This window comes from Gadus chalcogrammus, chromosome 11, assembly GCF_026213295.1.
Source record: "Gadus chalcogrammus isolate NIFS_2021 chromosome 11, NIFS_Gcha_1.0, whole genome shotgun sequence".
Lineage (NCBI taxonomy): Eukaryota > Metazoa > Chordata > Actinopteri > Gadiformes > Gadidae > Gadus > Gadus chalcogrammus.
The window spans coordinates 3,352,737-3,363,754 of record NC_079422.1 but is presented as its reverse complement, the minus strand read 5'-3'; positions in this window follow the sequence as shown (position 1 = coordinate 3,363,754).

The following is an 11,018-nucleotide window of genomic DNA, read 5'->3' as shown; positions in this document are numbered from 1 at the left end:
AGTATTTTTCAGATTTTTTATTTATTTATTTATTTAATTTTATTTAACCTTTATTTCACCAGGAAGGTCCCATTGAGTTACAGTAACTCTTCTCACAGGGAGTCCTGGCCAAGACAGGCAGCAGAAAAGAAGTTACAGAATTTGCACAAGGCCACACACACACACAAACAAAGTACACCACAATTGACACTATAATGCTAAAATTACACTTCATAACAGGCTATATAAAAACAAGCTAATACATACAGCTAAAAAAAACAAATTAAAAATAAATAAAAGGCATCAGGTTAAAAACAGTTGCAGTGTTCTTTTAGAGCTGATTGTAACATGTTTTTAAAGGTACTGAGTGGTGGGAATGATTCCAGCTTTAGAGTGGCTTGAAGTTCATAGTTCTTCAAGTTCACTTGTTCAGATATACAGTATATAGGCAGTATATGCATTTACAATTGCACGGAAGTGTGTGTGGTTGTTTGTGTGTACATATGTGTGTTTGTATGTACATGCGTGTGCCCGTGCACGTGTGTGCGTGTGTGTGTGTGCGTAGCTGTGTGTGTGTGTGTGTGTGTGTGTGTGTGTGTGTGTGTGTGTGTGTGTGTGTGGTGTTGTGTGTGTGTGTGTGTGTGTGTGTGTGGTGGCTGTGTGTGTGTGTGTGTGTTGTGTGTGTGTGTGTGGTGTGTGTGGGGTTCCGGGTACAGAGTAGAGGGACTACAGAATGCAGAAGGCCGTGAGTATCTGGCCATACCCATTTCTCGTTACCATAGGAAACAGACAAATACAACAGAAGCTCGACGGCAGCTACAGGCCGGCACCACGAGAGAGAGAGAGAGGAGAGAGAGGAGAGAGGAGGAGAGAGAGAGAGCAGAGAGGAGAAGAGAGACAGAGAGAGAGAGAGAGAGAGAGAGAGAGAGAGAGAGAGAGAGAGTATTTATTTTTAATTGGACCTTTATTCGTAGTTCATTATGTTTACAGTTTATGTTTTGCTATTACCAAACAAAAATTACATCAAAGCAAATTCATACAAAAACTCAAGCCAGAAAAGCTAAGGGAAATAGATCAAAAATGTAGAAACAAATCGTTCTCTCTGACTGAACACAGCACATTTGGCACACCGCAAATGTTCACAAAGACTTCTGTCTTTTTCGTCAGTCTGTAAAACTCAAACTCCACCCTGAGTCGAGCTGCCAGCAGCCCGGTCAGCATCATAACCACGTCCTCTTACCCCGCACCCCTCACTCGATTTTTCCTTGTTTTCCAAATAGTTGATTTGGCCAGTCCTGACATGAAATTTATAAGTGTGTGGAGAGAGAGAGAGAGAGAGAGAGAGAGAGAGAGAGAGAGAGAGAGAGAGAGAGAGAGAGAGAGAGAGAGAGAGAGAGAGAGAGAGAGGTATCCAGCAATTGAGCCATTTAGAGTCATTTGGTTGTAAAAGTGAAGGAGAGGAACGGGCCATGCGGTTTAATGATGCCACAGGAGAGGAACGGGCCATGCAGTTTAATGATGTCACAGGATAGCTGTGCTTGGCTCTCTCTCATGTTGTTAACATTTGACACCCTCATTGCATTATGTCACAACACACAATCCTGAGACTAATCTCCACATCACTCAGACTCATGCACCAGTCAGTCTCAATGTGCTGCTCTTTTCCTCTCTCTTCTTCTCTCTTCCTCTCTCTTTCTATCTCTCCGGCTCTCTCTTGCTATCTCTCCATCTCCCATTTTCTATCCATCAGTATGTCTCCTTTTCTCTCCACCTTCATCCCATTTGGTTTCGCTCTCTCTCTCTCTGTCTCTGTCCGTCTCTCTCTCTCTCTCTCTCTCTCTCTCTCTCTCTCTCTCTCTCTCTCTCTCTCTCTCTCTCTCTCTCTCTCTCTCTCTCTCTCTCTCTCTCTCTCTCACCTGCTGCACCTCGACATGCTCCGTCCGTCCGTCCGTCCGTCCGTCCGTCCGTCTTTCTGTCTCTGTCTCTGTCTCTGTCTCTGTCTCTGTCTCTGTCTCTGTCTCTGTCTCTCTCTCTCACCTGCTGCACCTCGACATGCTCCCCTCTCTCGTGCTGGGCAAAGATGTGGGAATCTCACACAGGTTAGAGTCTGCTTCCTGTGCTGTTAATTACGCTTATACTGCATGTGCGCACGTGTGTGTTAGTGTGTGTGTGTGTGTGTGTGTGTGTGTGTGTGTGTGTGTGTGTGTGTGTGTGTGTGTGTGTGTGTGTGTGTGTGTGTGTGTGTGTGTGTGTGTGTGTGTGTTTGTGAGCATGGGTGTGTGTTCCAGTCCAGCAGTGTATTGCAATTCAGAGCATTTCTGTTGACACAGCTTCCACATATGCATACACAAACAATGGGTTTCCCACTCAGGTTAACTTGTGCTTGACCTCCCTCTGTGTCTGTCTGCTCGCGTGTCTTCCCCAGTCACTCAATGGAAAATAAGCAGATACTGGTTTCTATGGCAACCAGCTCGTATCTGTTTGTGTGAAAATAGTTTTTTTTTCCTGAGACAGAGAAAGATTGAGAGTGCAGAGCAATAGGGAAACACACGATCACACGGAGACACACTCACTCACAATCACACACACACACACACACACACACACACACACACACACACACACACACACACACACACACACACACACACACACACACACACACACACACACACAAGCCCTCTCCTTACCACACCTACACAAGTGTGAATCTTTGGAATAGCAATCAGCATTGCTTTCACACAGAAGGTTATTTTTAGCGAGGAGCCAAGAGGGTGATTCCAAGTGAAGCAGGAGGCAGAACTGTGGCCCAGGTGATTGTGCGCCGAGCGTTGATGGATGACAATACCTGATGAAATATAGAACTAAACGACTATCCGCTCGCTGAGAGCTTTCCATATTAAAGAGGCCCCCTTATGTTTCGGTCCAAAAGCCAATATAGATGATGACATTGGCTGCCTGTCAATCAGGGAGCGGACCCCGAGGGACATACTGTAGGCTTACATAGCTTGTGTAATGAGATTTGTATAAACTATGGTAAAAATGCATAAAGAAGCTTTACACGCAGCAGCTTTATATATATTACCGGTAATTGTCCTCCATGTTATGTAATTGTGAGAGCAATAATATAAAATGGTAATACTTTAAGTTTACCAGCACTGTATTTAGGTTCTGTGTCCTCTTGATTTGGCAGTGATCTATTTTAAATGTATCGTGTCATGCATTTAGTAAAATCTGATAAAATGAATTTAAAAAATCCACAAGAAAAATAATAATTTCCCTGCAGTTTTGTTTTGTTCTTTGCACAATCATTCTTCAACATGTATTCTCAATATAGAACTGAGTACAAAGTAATGTTTGCTAAACACAGAGACATCTGGCTGTATCCGCTATACTTACATTCACAGAGGCTGCCTCCTATTAAACTAATGACTAACAGTCCTCCACATTAACCCTCCTCTCTCTCCGGACCCACGATATCAATTAGTCAAGCAGTGTGGTTAAATACACTCAGTGGTCGGAGAACCCTGTATTTAACCTTTCCCCTCTCTCTCTCTCTCTCTCTCTCTCTCTCTCTCTCTCTCTCTCTCTCTCTCTCTCTCTCTCTCTCTCTCTCTCTCTCTCTCTCTCTCTTTCTCTCTCGCTCTCTCCTCGCTCTCTCTCCCTCTCTCTCTCCCTCTCTCTCTCTTTCCGTCTCTCCGTCTCTCTCCGTCTCTCTCAATCTCTCCTCTTTACCTCTCTCTTTACCTCTCTCTCTTTAACTCTCTCTCTTTACCTCTCTCTTTACCTCTCTCATTACCTCTCTCTCTTTACCTCTCTCTCTTTACCTCTCTCTTTACCTCACTCTCTTTACCTCTCTCTTTACCTCTCTCTTCACCTTTCTATCTACGTTGCTCTCAGGAATGCTCTGCTTAATGAACTGAAGAGATATTTCCCGCTCAGTAACTGTGTGTGTAATGAGGTCCCCGTGCTCACCGCCCTGGAGGCTGATTCCCCCTCATCCCAACCTCTGCTCTGAGCCGGGCTGCAGCACTGCTACGAGCTGCAGCTAGCCCTGTCCGACCAGTGGAAGAAGCAGTGTGAAAGGATCAGCTCCTGCTCAGAGAAGTGAACCCCATGCTGTGTGTCACACGCCCCCTGCAGGCGTTCTCATAATACATCGATGACCGCCCCACGCCTGCCCCAAACCCCCAAACGGTGATGGAAGAGGGGTCTACAAATGACGGGCACTTCAAGCTCTTGGTCTGGGGTACAGATCAGAATATAAACGCAAATGGTTACCTCCACCCAACGACTTGATGAGTGATTGTGATTGGCTGCCAGGTGTTACACACCCACGGCCAATCCAGATTAACCAACGCCACCACGGCGCACTCCCCTGCTGAGGTGCAGCTGGTGCTTGGCTTTTAGTGCATCAAAGCACGTGTGTGTGTCTGTAAAGTGCTCTCGATGGAATTAGATGTGTGTACGTGTGTGTGTGTGTGTGTGTGTGTGTGTGTGTGTGTGTGTGTGTGTGTGTGTGTGTGTGTGTGTGTGTGTGTGTGTGTGTGTGTGTGTGTGTGTGTGTGTGTGAGCGTCTGCGTGTGGGTGGGTGCGTATAGAGCCCATGGGCAGCTCTCCCCCCCATGCTTGTGAGGCTGGTGGAGGACCTCCTCTGATGTCAGTGTTGAGCACCCCTCGTTGTGTGCACACCAATAACTAGATCACCTTGGGGTCTCTCTCCCACCCCCCTCCAGGCAGGAGAGCTCGACCCTATGGTCCACTGCGCGGGTCCTTCCCCGGTTCACTCGCAGGACAGAGCACTGAGCGGACATCGCTAGGGCCATTCTGATGATGGCATACAGGTAATGAAACCACAGGACTGAGAGAAGTAAACTGCCCTCACGTGACTGGCAGTGTGTAGAGACACTGTCTCTCTTTGGGTGTCCTTGAACACAGGTTTGACTCTTAACTAACCCCCTCCGTGTTCATTGTCCCTGTTGAGTAAGTAAGCCTGGGTTTTTGTTTAACAGACAAGTCAATTTACCTTACAATTGTTCGATTGCTGTTAGCAAAGGTCAGCATTTTCTATAGATAAAAGATACAGAAAGACCAGAAAAACGTATAAAAAAACCAATTCCCTGTTTAAACACATTCTGATGGTCCTCCTCCACACCTCCGACCATGACAAACTGGTTTACCCCTCGGGTCAGCCACCCTGGTGGCGGCTTGCAGCAACATTACGCAGACTGAGAATCTCACCTTGGAGCAAGATTACGCACAAACAGAAACAAATGAACAGAACCATTGAAGGACTTTGTTCTGGCGTCCTGTATATCCTGTATGTCCTTTATCAAGAACAACCTTGATAACGTTTGTTAAACAACCCCTGCAGATTTAGTGGCAATGGTCATGGTTGTGAGAAAGAGAAAGAACCCTAATAGACTTAGTCTGAGGGTATATAGACTGAGTCTATCATAGTCCTGCACACGCACACACTCATACAAACACAGTTGAAGGTCGAAATTGCTGATATTTTCATTTTGCGGTTGACTTTCTTATATCAGCCTCTTATTACCTTCTATTCCTCAATACTGCCAATACGATATTTATTATTACATAATATGAATAGCCTGGGGCAATTATGACTGTGTGAATGATGTAACACAACTGCTAGAGTGTGCAACCACAAACGTAAACCATATCAATTCTCTAATAGTTGCATTATTACAGTAGAGATTTTAAATCACCAGAATTAGTTTCACTTGCAAGTTGACAACATCCGTGGAATAAGCATGTGGCGTCTTTATACAACTGATTCATCTTGTCAACCATTCATTAATTCATAAGGAAATATTCTCTCAGACAGCATGGCTCGCAGTGCTCCGCCGGTTGCCATGCCAACGTGTAACCTAGTGTTAAGCAAACTCTCTCCTTTTCATTATAAATCATCCATTGATAAAGGTTGCTTCGGGCTTTATACTTTAGAAGGTCGTCAGAGTTATTGGCTCGTAAATAACTGTTGTGACACATGTAAGGTGTTTTACCGAAGGCTAGTTACCCAGAATCAGTTACCATACATCTCTGTTAGACATTTGCGATTAGATATCTCCTTCAATGTTCTATGGATGAAGTATGGTTGAAGTATTATGTCTGTGTATGCATTATATAAGTGTGCGTTATAAGGTACGTGTATTAATTTAAACGGGTTTCAGAATCAAAAACCCCCTCTGTGGGCACTGAGGTTCTGTGCAGAAGCAAAGTCTCTTTATCCATCTCTTTTGGTTTGCTTTTCTTATGTCCAGCTCTTTCTCACAATCTCTCTCTTTTCCTCTTTCTTCTGTTAAGTGCCAGATCTGTATAAGACAAACCCCGCATAAAACGTTTGAACGTTCATCTTTATGGAAAGGGAATGTCTTATTCCCGGTCATATCCCGCATGTGTATGGGAAGTGACAGCCGGCTGCCCCCTCTGGCTCTGGGCAGTGTGGAGTCCGGATGCATCGTTCACAGGAGTTTGGACAAATGGGAGGACTGGACATCCAGCCAAGACACACACACACACACACACACACACACACACGCACACACACACACACACACACACACACACACACACACACACACACACACACACACACACACACACAGGCATCCACCCCAACCAACATCTCACTATGAAATTGTCACAGTAATGGTGTTGAGCATGCATATTAGGGTATCAGCAGGATGTGCTGCCTCTGTATTGTAGACAGCCGGGTAGCACCAGCCTGAGATGGACAGTCACAGTGTCCCAGCTCTCTGACATGATCTTCTACCCCTGCTCCCTGCTTTTACTCTGTCACGCCGCGCACCGGATTGCGGACCTTTGGGGACAGGGCATCCTCTGCCAATGCTCCCACCCTCTGGAACAGCCTACCACTCCACATCCGCTCTGCCCCATCCCTGCCCATGTTCAAAAAACACCTTAAAACATTCCTTTTCACCAAGTCCTTACCCCCCCCCCCCCCCTTTAAAAAAAAATAAAAAAATAAAAAAATCCAAGCTATTATTATTATTATTTAACTATAATAACCCTACTACCATGGGTGCGTTTCACTGGTTCCTGGAACAGCCTTGTCCTCCACCAGCTCCTCCCCTTCTGCATATACAGTCAGTCCGTGTCCACACATGTATTTGTGCATGGACCAATGAAAGATTGGTGTTTGTGTGCGTCATGCAATTGAAGCAAGGCAAACCCACAAAAAGGGCAACAACTCAAGGAACCACTCCCCGGTGTCTCTTGCTGTGATGGGAAATTTAATACGTGCATAGTCTCATAGCCAGGGTATGGAAGCATTGTGATTTTCCCAGCCAAAAGTTGCGGTTTGTACTCGTAATCTTGTAGGCATCCTGAAGCAATTAATAACTAATTAATCAAATCACATTTGGATGAAAATATCTGCAAAATGTTAAGGGTTTGACTGGGATAACTAATAATAAGTGAGACCATTATGTGGCCTCTGGTCCAGAAACGTGACGTGCTCAGTGCGTCGCTGACAGGGCCTCTCTGCCCGCCGACGACCGTGCGGTGCGCTGTCGGACGCGGTTGCCGTGGCGATGTCACGTTGGAGGAACCAGACGCTCCTCATCAGCGTGTAGGTCAGTTTATTGGTGCTTGATGGCTAACGATGACCTGTGATTGTCCCTTTCTCAGCGAATGGGCAATCTTGTAATCAAATTATTCAATTAATTTTGCGTGTCTGTCAGCATTTGTGTGTTTGTGGTGCAAATGCATGAGTGTGAGTAGTACGGTAAGTCTCCCCCATGGAACGGTGGGTGTCAGACAGTCTTCCCCAGGCTGCTCCATCCCTGTCGGCGCTCTGCATTGTTATGACAACCGTCAACAGATGAGCAGTTCCACGCGCACACACACACGCGCACACACACGCACGCACGCACGCACGCACGCGATACAATCCCTCAACATCAGTGAGAAAACTAGTTATAGCCAACACAAATCACCAACAACTTCCATTCGATCATATTTCTATCTTTTGAAAACATTCATCAATTAATTCCTGCATGACATAAATTAGTACTGTCTGGACGGTATGAAAAACTGCCTGAACCCCAATGTTGAGTTTACATTAATTGGCATTTCCACAAATGTGAGATTTGCAAGAATTGATTTTTCACGTTGATAATGGTGTGCTGATACAAATATATAAATACACTTGACGATACTCTATTGGACTTAAATGAGCTGCCCTCTAAGAAGAAGCTGTTTCCTGATGCAGGGCTTCAGAGCCCTCTACCTGCAGATTGATGTCCTGCAGTCTGCGTCTGAAGCCTCGCCGGCTGCACCCTGCTACCCATTGATAACATTTGTTTTTGTTCCTCATTATTTTAAGGTGCACTGGTGTGGAACACCTTTGTATGTAAACACAGCACAGCTGCCCCCCCACACCTCTGTGCCGGTATTTGTTGTGGGGTCTGCAGCCTCAGGAAGAGTCTGCTACCCGTGCTCCCGAACTCCTCTCCTCTGGCCGCCACCGCAGGGCTCCGGTCTGCGTTGCTGCCCCCCTAACTGCTGGTGTTACACCGAATTCTGTGACCCACCGAGAATTAATTAATTAATAACTTTATAGGTATGGCACATAGCACGGCATACATCTACATAACAGGAAGTCAAAACTCGAACTACGGAAGCCCTGAGGAGCCTATATTAATCCAAATAGGAATGCACTTATCTTGTGAAGCAAATTAACGTTACAACACTTCTCCCCCTTTAAATTCCAACATTCCACAAATTCAGAAAACATAACAATGGTGTTATAACTGGCATACCTCTGAACATACACTGGTACCTTAGCACAGTTAAGAAATACAAACACCTGAATAACAGTCACATTCATTTCAAGTCTATCTGGAGGTTTGCGAGCGCGCTGCGACCTGCGCACTACCCCCTCTGACTCCACAGCTACAACTAGCGTTGAGGGTGTTTTGGGTGGACCTGGTGTTGGTGAGTTGGGGAAAGACTGTGGGTCAATGTGAGAATGTCCATCCTCTTCAGGTGACACAGACACCTCTGCATGTGGCTCTCTTTCTGGCAAAGTCACTGGAAGACATGCTTCCTCAGTAGTCTGTCCCACCCCTGGAACACCTGAGGCACTGCCTGTTTCAGAGTCTGTGTTATAGCGCAGGCACACATGGTCTTGAAGTCTGCGGAAAACGCGTCCGTCCGTCAGCCTGACAACATAGGAAACTGGACCACTCTGCTTAAGAATAATCCCAGGTAGCCACTGCTGCTTGCTGATGTTGCTGAAGTTCCTCACATAGACTCTGTCATCTGGTTTTAACTGTCTGTCTCGTGCATGTAGGTCATGCAATTCCTTTTGCTTCACCTGCTTCCTCTCCACTCTTGCCTTCATGTCTGGGCGCAGCAGGTCCAACCTTGACTTGGGCCTCGCCCCATGAGCATCTCTGCTGGCGTGCGTGCAGTTGTAGTCTGTGGCGTGAGGCGGGATTTGAACAGGAAACGTGAAAGCCGGGTGCTGAGAGAATCCCCTGTCATCCGCTTCAGGCCTTCCTTCACTGTCTGCACGGCCCGCTCAGCCAAACCATTCGAGGCTGGGTGAAAAGGAGCTGTCCGTATGTGGTGAATGCCATTTTGTTGCATGGACTCACTGAATAGCTCACTGGTGAACGATGTGCCATTATCCGTGACCACTGTGTCAGGCAACCCGTGGACTGCAAACACTGCCCTGAGCTTGTCGATGGTTGTGGGAGCATTATGTGGGCTTCTATCCATTTAGAGTGTGCATCCACCATTATAAGAAACATCTGTCCCATGAAGGTGCCAGCAAAGTCCAAATGTAGCCTCGACCAGGGACGGTCTGGCCACTCCCATGGGTGCAATGGAGCAGGTTGAGGCATGTTTTGATGCATCTGACACTGCGTGCATGATTTTACCTTGCTCTCCAGATCCTGATCCATTTTTGGCCACCAGACGTAGGATCTTGCAAGGCTTTTCATTCGAGACACCCCCGGATGAGTCTCATGATCTGTGAACGTCCAGGGGGAGGCACGATGACTCTAGCACCCCAGAAGATGCAGCCATCCTGCAACTCAGTTCTGTTTTGCGTTTGGCATAATGCCTTAGTTCCTCCTCCTACACCGTACTGGGTCATCCTTGTAGGAGGAACGTCTTAACTTGGGATAGCACTGGGTCCCTCTCTGTCCACTGCTTGACCTGAGTCGCTTTTATAGGTGATTCTGACAGTCTCTCCAATGAAAACACAGTCTCTGGAGGCAGAAATGTATCAGCGGGTGTGTCCGGTAAAGGCAGCCGGCTTAGTGCATCTGCGTTTGCATTATCCTTACCCGCTCTGTAGACAATAGTGTACTGGTAGGCTGACAGTGTGAGAACCCAACGCTGTATCCTGGCTGATGCTAGCGGTGGAATGCATCGGATTTCACTGAACAGGCTCATTAGTGGTTTATGGTCTGTATAAATTGTGAATGCACAACCATAAATGTACTGATTAACAGCAAAAACAATGGCCAAACCCTCTTTGTCCAGCTGTGAATACCCCTTCTCGGCTGCCTTCAATTTACGTGAAGCGAAACCAATGGGCTTCTCTGAGCCGTCCTCCATTACATGTGAGAGCACAACCCCGACGCCATATGGTGAGGCGTCACATGAAAGGGTGATCTCCTTAGCTGGGTCATAGTGAACAAGCAGCGGCGCAGAGTGGAGGAGCTCTTTTACTTTCTTGAATGCTGCCTCTTGCTCTTCATGCCACTGCCACCTAGTGTCAATGTGCAGCAGCTTGTACAGTGGAGATAACACCTTTGAGAGGTCAGGCATGAACTTGCCATAATAATTCACCATGCCTAAAAATGACCTGAGTTCAGCAACGTTCTTAGGGCTGGGGGCCTCTTTCATAGCTCTCCCTTTGTCTGCCAGTGGGCAGAGCCGATCAGCTGTGATTTTGTGTCCCAGATAAGTCAAACTCTGCGCCAGGAACGAACATTTGCTGCGCTTTAATCGCAGCCCTGCATCCGAGAATCTCTTCA